This window comes from Aethalodelphis obliquidens, unplaced genomic scaffold (assembly GCF_003676395.1).
Source record: "Aethalodelphis obliquidens isolate GAN/ISIS:26980383/991018 unplaced genomic scaffold, ASM367639v1 scaffold17, whole genome shotgun sequence".
Taxonomy (NCBI): domain Eukaryota; kingdom Metazoa; phylum Chordata; class Mammalia; order Artiodactyla; family Delphinidae; genus Aethalodelphis; species Aethalodelphis obliquidens.
Genome location: NW_020837961.1, coordinates 13,099,345 through 13,111,380, shown reverse-complemented (window position 1 = coordinate 13,111,380; position 12,036 = coordinate 13,099,345). Strand labels below are relative to the sequence as shown.

At 38.4% G+C, this 12,036-nt stretch overlaps 1 protein-coding gene across 5 annotated transcripts in view; it reads right to left on the bottom strand.

The window, feature by feature from the left end:
* BMPR1B (bone morphogenetic protein receptor type 1B) overlaps nucleotides 1-12,036 on the bottom strand; it is a 424,563-nt gene that overhangs the window by 224,651 nt on the left and 187,876 nt on the right. For 3 of the 5 annotated variants that reach the window (XR_003434972.1, XM_027116944.1, XM_027116941.1), the window contains exon 2: nucleotides 4,256-4,403. The exons of 1 other annotated variant lie outside the window; for it this stretch is intronic. The gene's annotated coding sequence lies outside the window, so the exon portion shown is untranslated. The remainder of the gene's footprint in view (nucleotides 1-4,255; nucleotides 4,404-12,036) is intronic. One more of the 5 variants, XM_027116942.1, reaches the window with a different exon arrangement.

The window sequence follows — 12,036 nt, the reverse complement described above, 5'->3', positions numbered from 1 at the left end:
GGGTGAACTCCGGAGATCAAAAGAGGATGAGTAACAGAACTTGGTAATACATTCAATTCAGCATAAAGGAGAGGAACGAGTTTGGTGCGATTACAGTGGCCTTAGTGCATAGCTAACGATATGGTAAAGAAACGCTGAAATGAGTAATAACCTAAGTTGACTAGCAATCCAGCAGCCTCATAGAAATTCAGCCCATACGTACTGTACAACTCAGTAATGTTTACTTCTTCACATGTTCCACGCTTGTGATAAAGGCAAAAGAAAAAAATCTTTAAAAGCTTAAAGCTCTGGCAAAACTACAGAAATTTTTATCATCAGGAACTATGACATGTTGAAAATATCATAAGCAATGCTGCAGAAGCCTGAATTTATAAGAAGTCAGGTGGAAAAATTAACCAGACCCAGTGTGTGTGTCTTGAACAATTCTTGCTTTGTTATTTCATAAATGTTTGGTTTTTACATCATCATCGTCATAACCCCCCCATGCATTAGTATTGTTGGCTTCGTTTCTGGACCCAAAAAAAAAAAGAGGGGGGGAGGGTAGTATTAGATTAATTTGTAATAGTATCTGATTCAAAACAAACAATTCAACCTGAAGCACTGACCACACTGACTAACCAGAACACTGTTGAAATTCACCAGGTACTTACAGGACGGCTGGATTCCTTCAGTTGTGGCAAAAGCATCCTAAAATGGCTTTGGCTTTCAAACGTGTCACACCAAAACAAGACATCTTCCTAGGTAATATCTAAAAACAGTTATATCAAACTAGGAAAATCTGAAAATATAACCACTAACCCTAAAAACTGGAAAATAACAAATGAGATTTTTTGCTACATATTACCAAATTGTGTTAGTAATATGCCACCTCTACCGATTGTTTCCAGCAAGAAATTAAGAGAAAATAAGAAAGCTATGGCTAGATATCAAATGTTAGTTTTCAGTTTGCTTTGGACCTGACTTTAAGTGACAAAGCTTATGAATTTTACAAACTTGACAAAGTAAAGAAACTCATACTACATTAGTCTAGGAAAATTTACAAATGTGCAAGTACAATGGGCCCTCAGGCCCACTTTCAAATTGTAGTTTAAGTTTTCATGACAACCTAATAACATCACAGACCACCATACTGTCAAGAACTATTACTTCTATGTTGAAGAGTTCAGTTATTACCCTGGTTTTAACTCATAGTGTTGGTTACTCCCTAATTATAAAAGCTGTAAAAATTATTCTACCGCAAAGGAGAAGTGTGGGAAAAACTTAAATTTGTAGTTGTAGTTCTTTTTGGCTCACATACAGAATTCTCAATCTATCACTTTAAGCTTCTGGTTCCATCACCAATTTCCTTAATCCTTTGCTGAAAGTTGGTGATTCCCAATTTAGGATGCCAGAGTCCTAAAAAAATGTATTCGTCAAACAGTAAAGGGGACACAGTGACTAAAAGTTGAGTTTATGTTATCAGATGGTCTGGGGTCTTGGGCAAAGCTTAAAAACCTCTCTTTGCCCTAGTTTCCCTTCAACATAGGGTTGAGGTAGAAACAGGGTATTGTGGAAATTATGATGTGCTTTAAAAGAGGGTTTGGCATATGGTAAATGTAGCTATTATCAGAGTCTGTCTTTTGGTGCCTAGAAATACGCAGCAACTTGAAGCCACTACTACCTCCCTATGTTTGAAAAGCTATCAATTCAGCACGCTCTAATCCTAAATTGCAAGGACCAAACAGGAGCTTTAAAAATTATAAGTGATTCTGGACTGAGATGGATATAAGTATTTCTTCCTGTTTCTCCCACTAGACAACGACAACTAAAAACTCTGAACATCATCTACAAAATGCACATAGGAAGACTATGGAATGTGCAGAGGAGATGACCAGCCAGGGACCTCAGGACCCAAGGGAAACAACATGGCTTAGAGTTCCCTAACTTTCTTTCTGCCTCACATATCCTAGGCTGAGGCAGCATTATCTTCAATGTACTCAGGAAACTAATAGACAAGTGAGAAATGTATAGTTAAACATTGTGGTTATAGATTTCAGCCTTTAGAGCCCTACATAATTACTTGCTCAATTTGTGAACCTTCTACACCTTCCCACTGGTATTCTCTCTTTTGACTCCCCAGGAAGATGGTTTCTCTCCCATCAAACAGCCGTGCCCCAACTCAGTTTAAACCCTTTCTCACTGTTCCCCTGATAACTAATGAATTTGGCTTGTTTTTGTTATCTCTGGTTTTCTTTTCATTTTCCCCATGAGGGTAAAGAATGTTCTAGACATAACATCTTTGACCCCAGTAAATACTGTTCACAACTATTCTTTAGAAGCAAGCTAAAGAGAGGTCTTACCTCACTGCCATTATAAGATGATTCTGTCAATCATTCCATTTCCTACTTGGGCATCTGCCTGTAGAACTTTATTCAGCCCAGATTCTGTTTCATATGGATTAATCCCTTTCCAATACATACCTAGTATCCACCTCAACTTTCATGCATTGTTCTAATTTCCCCTATTTGATTTTTGGCCCTTTACAAAATAAAAATATTCAACATTTGCCTATACAGTAAACCTATCTAAGACTTACTAAAAATAAGCTAGACAAAACATGCACAGGAAAAGGACTCATCAATCCAATAACCAACACTTTGCTCATGCCTCAGACCACGAACCAACCTCAACTCCCTCACTATCCCATGAAACTTTTATCTAGTCCAAGAAGCTTATCTCATAACTTAAACTTGATCTTTGCCCTTCCTCCGAACCACCATGTGTATTATGTGTGTATATGTTAAACTTTTAAAATACACATAATTCCTTTGTATACTATGCTTTATCTTGTGTTCCCAATTATTTCATGTGTTTACATCTTGTCCACCAAATAAAATCACAACCTGATTGAAAACAGGAACTAAATCATATTCTTAGAATTTTTCCTACACTATAAATAGCATGGTGCTAAAACACAAAGCAGTTATCAATTTATTCATTCAGTGCATGACAGCTGAATCACTGCTAGCTAGTGCGCTGAAGGCTGGGGACGAAGAGCAAAACAGAAGGCGGTGTCTGTCCCCAAAGGGTTTACTGAGTACTGTGAGGGAGCCATGAAAACATTTACATTGAGAATCAAATCAGAGATGTAGTCAAGGCATTAGGAGAAGACAGAGGGGAAGAACCAAACTCTGCCAAGGAAAGCATCACAGACGAAAAAATATTTCCTTCAAATAGAATCATGAAGGATAAATAAAACTTCGCCAGGCAAACAAGAGAAGAGGTAGGAATGACATTCCAGAAAGAGGAAGCAGCACTGTGCCAAAGGACAGAATCATGAATGAATGAGCCCGCAGATAAACTGAGGAACCATTAAAAGTCAATAGGCTATAATGTAGGGAGGGAAAGGGCAGTGACAAGGACAGAATGGCAGGTAAGGATTTGATGAAGCTGAAGGGCCCTGTATGCTACAGGATGTAATCCTGGAAGCATTAAAGGTCATGGATGAGAGCGTGGTAGGATCAGATATCCCTGCTGCTCCTGAAATGGTAGACAGTTTGGAAAGGGGAAAAGTAGACAGATGTTAGGAAGCTATTTTAAAGTATAACTGAGAAATGATGAGGCTATGAGAAAAGGGGTGCAAGAAATGGAATCATGATCCCTGAAAGTATAGGTGTGGATGAAAACAAACTGAGTGAGAAGAGAGGCAAGCCAAGGAAAGACTGTGCAACGTCGACATTTAACATGAATCTTTACTGAAAGTCAAATCCATTCTTAGTTTGTGAATAAATATTTCTTCTGTCTTTATAACTGTAGTTCTCAGTGTACAAACAAGAAAAAACAGGCCAAGATGAACATTTTAAAACCTCAACTGGAAACCAAGTTTATCCACCTACTGATCTTGGAATGTCTTTCAAACACTAAGTGTGCAGAGATAACAGAATTCCATCTCCCCCACCCACCCCAACCTGTCAAAGTGAAGACACTGCCAACATACCTGTTCATCAGGTTTTCTTTTGAAATGGGTACAAATAAAATTCACTTCAAGGCAGTGAACAGAGTCTACGTCACTCTTTCTGTTTGGCCTCTATACAACTTGACTTCCCGCCTTCACTAGTACCTCCCCTTTAGCCCCGACCCCAGATTTCAAACTACTGCTTTAACACCTTAACTAACCTTTATGTGACCTGGTTAGACACATGGTGAATTGCCTGTATATAACTTGACACACAAACTCATTTTATGGTTCTTCCCTTAAAATCAATGATTTAATTACCATGAGGTGAAGTATCACGGCAAATCTGACTTGCTTCGGATACCAACCAGATAAACGGGCCACTGATAACTGAAGTAAACAACGTTCTTGATGATTATGCGCAGTGCATCCACGTCAGATACATTCACTCTCTTGACCACGCTGAAACCTATTAAACAAGTAAATAAATGGGAAAAAAATGCAATGTGAGGTTCACATTACATTTCAACAACAACATGCACACAAAACCTAAAACTTTCACTCCACTACTGGAAGCAACATAACTTTAGAAAGGTAAAGCATTGTCCTCTCAAATCATATGCCAGTGTCTATTTATTCTGTTCATCCTAATATCCTGTGAGCATCTACTATATCTAAGCACTATGCCTTCACTGAAAAGTATATGAAATCTTGCATTTTCCTTTTGGTAAAGTGACTGCCAATAACCGAATGAAAATGGCATCTACCCAAAGGCTACCACCTCATCCTTTAGTTCTCAGCTCTAATACTGCCTCCCTGAAAGCTATTCACTGAATATTTGGGCTACTACAGCATCTCACACATCTTCCAGTCACTCTCTGTCCTTTCAGCTTGTTTCACTGTGTACATAATAAGCAGCCTTGTCTTGAGTTACATCATTACTCTTTGTGTATGACTATTGCTACTGGACTGTAAGCCTCCATAGAGCTGGGAAGCATCAGTCTTGTTCACCGCTTTATCAGCAGTGTCTAGAAGAGTGCCTGCCCTGTGCTCAACAGACATTTGGTGGCCTAATGAGTGCTTCCAAATCCACAAACTACCAAAATATTAAAACTCTGCTGTAAATAAAATCCTAACAGAAAAGGGTTTATTTGGTACTTCTGTGAGTTCACAAGACCCAGAGAGATGCATAACCAGACATTGACAGGCTAACATAAACAGATTTTTTTCATTTTGGCTTCTATCCAGCACTGATAGTGAATTCAGTGGCAGTCAAATGTTAACCGCCCTTGAAGAATATTTAAACTGTCTCTAAAATGAAGAAGGGAGAAAAGGAATATAAGGGGAAATAAAATTAATAAAGTTAATCTTCTTACTGATAGAAGCATAAATAGCACAGTCAGGAATTCATAACATAAACACTTTTTTTTAAATGTCACTCAAGCGTCAAGTTCCTATTTTTTTCTAGGAGTGACTGTGGTTGTTAATCAGCATACTACACTGGAACAGATAATACAGAAATTGTGGGAGTCTATATAAGTTGGCTCCTCTGGAGGTCAGAAGGATATTTGGATCAAATAATGTGAGGGCTTTGTTCAGTACTACTATAAAATATAAAAGAAGAAAACTGAAACAAAAAGGCACACAGAACCTTGTAGTATCTTACTTCCAAAACATGCGATGGGATAAAGCTACATTTTCAGAATCTGTTTCCTAAAAGAACCCAATATTAATTGCATGTTGATGTGTAAAGCACACAAAAGTTGCATTTTCTGTATTTTGGATCCCAGACTCTCAGTTCTGAAAGTATAGCCCATTGTACATAATTCCCAGGTCAGAGGTGCAGTGGACAAATTAATTAGTCTATTAAGTTTCAGTCGTACCCTGGCACTGATGTTTAGGTTAGCACCTTCAGCAACAAGTTTCTAACATTCAACTATGCTGCCATTTGTTCCTGAGAGAAATTAGGAATGAAGGGGGGAAAAAAAACACATAGCTGGGAAAAGTTCCCACTGACCTAAAGGCAGAAACATGCACGTGAGTCCAGAGTAGACTGATGTATTCATAAAAAGGAGAAAAACTTCAGTTGATTAGTTCTTGCTATTTTAAGTGATTAGGAGAAAAATAAATGGCTTCATATTGAAGTGAAATTTAAATAGCATTTAACACTCTACAAAATCAACCTAAAAAACGATGATAATTTGCTATGACTTAGCACTAAAGAGAAACCACTTATTTCATATGACGAATCTGTGAAGTATTTCACGAGATGATTAAATACTTGACTAAATATTTGTGGATGCTAAAAATGACTGAAATGAACCAAATCGCGTATTTGAAAAAATAGACATGAGATACGAACACAAACGCACAGAGGGAAAGAGGGAAAGCGGGGGAGGGAGAGAGAGAACTACCAGTTATCTTTCACCTTATAGCCAACAGCTACTGCAAGGTACATCCAAAAGAACAACATACCAGACATAGTTTGAAATTCAACAGTAAAAGCAAAATTTGTTGATTATCCTAGAGCACAAAACAATACCTCTGCACTATGTAGGAATTTTCTTTTCTCTTAAATTTTTCCTTTTCTTTTATTCAGTGGGGTCATGGTAAAGTGGAATGTTTTCACAGCCATCAGTGACCCAAATGTGTGTAAGATATTAGGCTCTAAAAGCTGTTCTGTGCACGAGAATTGGGTGTTCAGACTGTCTCAGGTATCTCTGAGAACAGTAACAAGAAATGAATGACTCAGTTTCTAATGACACTATCTGTCAAAACAAGTATCTGTTACATACTGAGCAACCACACTATGTTAGAACCTGGATACACCTACATTAAAGTGACGTTAAAGACTAGGCCATTTAAAATCCAATCAGAATGCTGGATTACTGAAAAGGCTATCAGAGTAACTGTGGCTTACCATTTCCTCCTGAATATCCTATTATTTGGGCTCTATGAGAGTTTAGGTTCACCTAATTCTCCCCAAACACAGTGCCATTAAATTGAGGATTATTAAAATTTATAATTACATTTCTTAAGAGTTTTTCTTCAGGAAATAATCAGATATGTTCAAATAGAAAAGAGTTCTAGAGGTAAAAAATAATAATAATATTATTTGTAATAGCAAAAAGCTAAAACAATGTCTAACAATAAGAAGATATTTCAATAAATTATGATATAATAGAATATTAAGAAGTCATTGAGGGCTTCCCTGGTGGCGCAGTGGTTGAGAGTCCGCCTGCCGATGCAGGGGACACGGGTTTGTGCCCCGGTCCGGGAGGATCCCACGTGCCGCAGAGCGGCTGGGCCCGTGAGCCATGGCCGCTGGGCCTGCGCGTCCGGAGCCTGTGCTCCGCAACGGGAGAGGCCACAACAGTGAGAGGCCCGCGTACAGCAAAAAAAAAAAAGTCATTGAATGTCATGCTTTCAAGGAAAATTTAATGGGACAGAAAAATTCCTAGATTACGGCAGGCACATAAGGAAGAACTGAATAAAAATGCAGTGTACAAAACCTATACAAAAACTATATGCATAGTTTGATTCCAATTTTAATGTATATGCACATTATATGAAAACATATTACATATCCATCTTTTGTACATAATATGCACAGTCATACAAAAAAGAGGAAAAAAAGACACACCAACATGTTCACAGAGGTTATCTTTGGGTAGTAGAACTGAACACAACTCTAATCACAAAAATACAATGCTTTTATAATTAGAAACGAAGCTATAGTAGCTACTGTAATAGTTTGAGCCAAGTGGAGTTGACCACAATTGAAGAAAATGTTCCTTGTATAAGTCATCAGTGGAACAAAGGATGAGTTAGATATTTCTGAGTGATGTCCCCCTCAACCACTGCCTAAGACCCCCAAGTCCAACCAAGTCCACAAATCGTGATAACCTCCAATATATCTTTGTCCCAGGTATGATTAATCCCTGTTCTTAAACTGTCTCCTCTTAATATGTGTATTAATCAAATTTCTACTTATCTGTGACATGTATTGTAAAAATGCACAACATTTCTGTATCTATGGCCTTGGAATTTCTTCTCTGAGGCCAAAAAAGGGTGTGTGTGTACGTATATATTTGACAAACTCATTTATTTATAATAAACTACCTTAAACCTGCCTCACATACGGCAATGGATATTTGTACAAGCTCTGCTGAAAAGAATCCCATCCTTCAAACTGACAGTTACAGTTTCCCCAAAACATGTCATTTTAAAAGTGGGTTTTTAAATAGCACTTTGAATCAACACTGCCAACTTTTTAAATTGTTTAAAAAGATGCAGTTACTCCCTAGATTCTGCTTCTTAAGATAATAAATTATTTTGTGGGCAAAGTCCATTCCAACCTCTCTCTTATAGACAGATTTTTATACCATCATCTGTGTCACCTCTAAGCATCTCCTTGTGTAGTTTTCCTTCCATCATTATGAAATTAAAGCAAACATTACTCTTTTTTGTTCTATTTGTGTGGTTACCATGGTAGTGACCTGAATTTTGCACCTAGGATAAGCCTATTTGGGGCAGGGGAGAGAAGAAAGGGACCAAAAGAATGGAAGAATAAGTTCGGGTAATGGTCAGCACCTTTAAACATTTACTTTTCTCTTGGAACGCCTTTGGCCAAAATCTATAAAACTATGACCTGACCCTCAGCTTCCCGGCATAAAGTACTTCGGCTTATGATGTGAACACCATGAAACTGGCAAGATCGTCAACCCTTTCCCTTGCTCGTAAGAAGAATTAAAATTCTGTTTCTCCCAACCCCAAAATTTCCACCTCGACCTCCCCCTAAACCTAGTCAGGCCCTGGTTCACAGGTTCTAAAGACCAGACCATGGAAATACCACGCGGTGACTGACAGTCTTTGATGGAAAACAGATGAGACAGGACACACTGCTTGCCTAGCACTTTTAAATGTACGGCTCCCCTTCACTGTCTTTCAGGATGTCACTGTAGGTGACACATGGAAAGAACAGTTAGTGCAAAAGTTTTGTACATTTTCTACTTTCATGGGTTATCTCAGTTGTCAACAAGGTGATTTCCTTGAATATCTGCACCACGTGAACCAACGGTTTGAGGTACTTTCAAAGTTTTTCTCCCCTTAAATGATATCCTTTACAAAGAAAGGCCAACAGATAACAGATAAAGGCCAACAGGCAGCAGATATGATAGAAGAGTGGAAGATGCAAGAGGGCTACAGAAGTTCACCCACAGCCTGCCCACCTACTCTTCAGCTTCCCTACAGGGCTCCTTAGACACCCCTCAGAATTCCAGAGCCCTGAGGGACACAATTTGAAAACCAAGTAAACAGATTCTGCCCTTGCAATCTCAGAGTTAATATTCACAGTGCTGACTATTCTAAAAGCCCATGACACACATCATTTAAAACTTTAAAATTCAGAAGCTGTCACTAATTTTTTCAGCAATATTTTACTCCATTGTTACGAGGAAAATTATGTCATGATGGCATTTTTAAATCTGAGGGATCATAAAAGTAATAGGCCCAAGTTCTTAAAAATGCATTATGTCTTCTTAAATTGCTTCAGAGGAAAAAAACACTATATTTCTTGTAATTAGCTAATTAACTATAAAGCATAAAGTCACGTGAAATCTTATTAGATAATAGAAATTGTTGTAGTAGTTTCAGAAAGGAAAAGAAAAATAAGCTATGATCCTCATACGTCCCAACTAGCTAAATAAGATATCTAGAAACTTAATACATCCTGCCTCACTTATGCTGAGTCCTCATAAAACTGACAAAACACAAGACAGAGTAAAGATTTAAAGAGTCAATAAAAACGTTCTTTAAAGTACTCTGAATACCGTAAGTGTTATAATAAGACCTCATTTCAAAGAAACATGGTAGAATGCCATGAAAATTTGTTTAATTCTATTATATCCCCTCAAGAGACAGTCCCTTGAGATATTAGTGTTTAATGACTTCTTACTTGAAAACACAACATTTATTAGCTCCTACCACACTACCTTGTAATTGTTTGTTGATGGCTTTTTAAAATTATTTGTACTTGTGAAACTTCTCACTAGGCAATAAGGTACTTGCGAGTTGAATGTAGGTTTTATTGATCTTAGTTTGGTTACTCATTAATTCATTCAACATTCTTATTGTATATCTATTAGCCATATGCTAAATACAATAAGTACATATGGAAAAAAGCCACAGTCCCTAATCTATCAATACTTAAAAAAAAAGTTTAAGAAAGAATAAGAAAACAAATGATTGCAGTTTACTGTCTTAGAGTTAAACACTATGTCACAGGAGCACAGGGAAGTGACAGAGGGCTCACCTGGAAGAGCAGGGAACAGGGCAGGTCTGAGCTCCAGGGGAACAGGTTCTGACGACTACTGGCAGTTAACCACACAACACATGATGAAATACAAAATCCAAAGACTGAAGCAGCACCATATATCAAGAGGCTCATGCGCCATACTGAGGATTTTGTACTTTATTCTGTGGAACCATTCAAGAACAAGTTTTAGAAAAGTCACTTTGACTATAAATCAGATACCAGAATGGAAGAAGCAAAACCGGTTGCAGGGAGACCAGTTAAGAAGGCAATTATGGTGATTCAACTGAGAAATGATGGAGTCCTTAACTAAGGCTGTAGTAATCAAAATAGAGAATGGTAGGCACACTCAAGAAGTATTACGGAAATAGAACAGGCAGGATTTAAAAACTGAGTTGAGGAAACAGACGGCAGTCAAAACTCCATGGACAACTCCTCAGTTTCTGGTTTTGGCAACAGGGAGAACAACAGTGGTTTCCTAAGATAAAGAACATAGAAAAAGAAGCAAATCTGGGTGGGGGGGGGGGGCAAAAAAACTTCAAAAACACCTTAAAAACCACTGGTTCACTTGATGCAAATATTCAAGGAAATCACCTTGTTGACAACTGAGAAAACCCATTCCAAGGGGGATCTGTAGAAATCGTACAATACAAGAGGGTTTGGCGTGTGTGGAGGAGACCTGTTCTGGGAACAGGAATATAAGCGCCATCAGTATTTAATAATGGTAAATGAAGTCATGGAAGTATACGGAGTGAACCAGGAGAGGGCCAGCAAAGAAAGCCTCAGAATAAACTCCAGGGAGCAACAAAAATGGAGGCAGAGGAAGTGGAGAAACCTGTAAAGGAAACGGAAGCAGCAGCACAGGTGGTAATAAGTGAGTTAGGAGAGTGCAAAGTACAGAGTTTTGAGAAGGGAACACCTAAGTGTCAAATGATCCTGAGATACTGCAAAAGGATTAGAAAGAGGCCAACAGACTTTGCAACAAGAGGTAATTCATGACCTTTGCAAAGACAGTTTCAGCAGTGAGATAACAGAGTAATACAAAAGTTACTGAAGGGGCTTCCCTGGTGGCGCAGTGGTTGAGAGTCCGCCTGCCAATGCAGGAGACGCGGGTTCGTGCCCTGGTCCGGGAAGATCCCACATGCCGCGGAGCGACTAGGCCCAGTGAGCCATGGCCGCTGAGCCTGCGCATCCGGAGCCTGTGCTCCGCAACGGGAGGGGCCACAACAGTGAGAGGCCCGCGTACCGGGAAAAAAAAAAAAAAGTTACTGAAGAACAAATATGATGTGGAAATAGAGAAAACTGCATAGCTCCTGGAACATATTAAATGTTCCAACTGTTCCTCATTTACACTTCTCCACTGCATGTCACCCTGTCCAAGTTTTTAAACTATGCCACAATCCCCCAAGGCAATACCAAACGAATGTTTATAATGATGGCTTTGACTAGAATTGAAACCTCAGTGGGAAGTAAGAGAAGTGCTCTAAGACACTCCCTGTGTTATTTGGGAATCTCTCAAACCATTACCTAAGCCAAGTTTCATGTTCCTCAGTCTAAGGAAGCTGGAATTGTGAGGAGGCACTGGCTTTGGTAGATTTTAAGTACATGTGTTATGAAAACTATTCAATGAGTTGTGTCATAAATCATTTTGGTTTTTTTGAATGAATCTTAAGGGAATAAATAAAGTCACTTTACCCCCATCTAAAACATGTGGAAAATACAGGCGTAGCTCATTTTATTGCACTTTTCTTTATAGTGCTTCACAGATATTTTATTTTTTACAGAATGA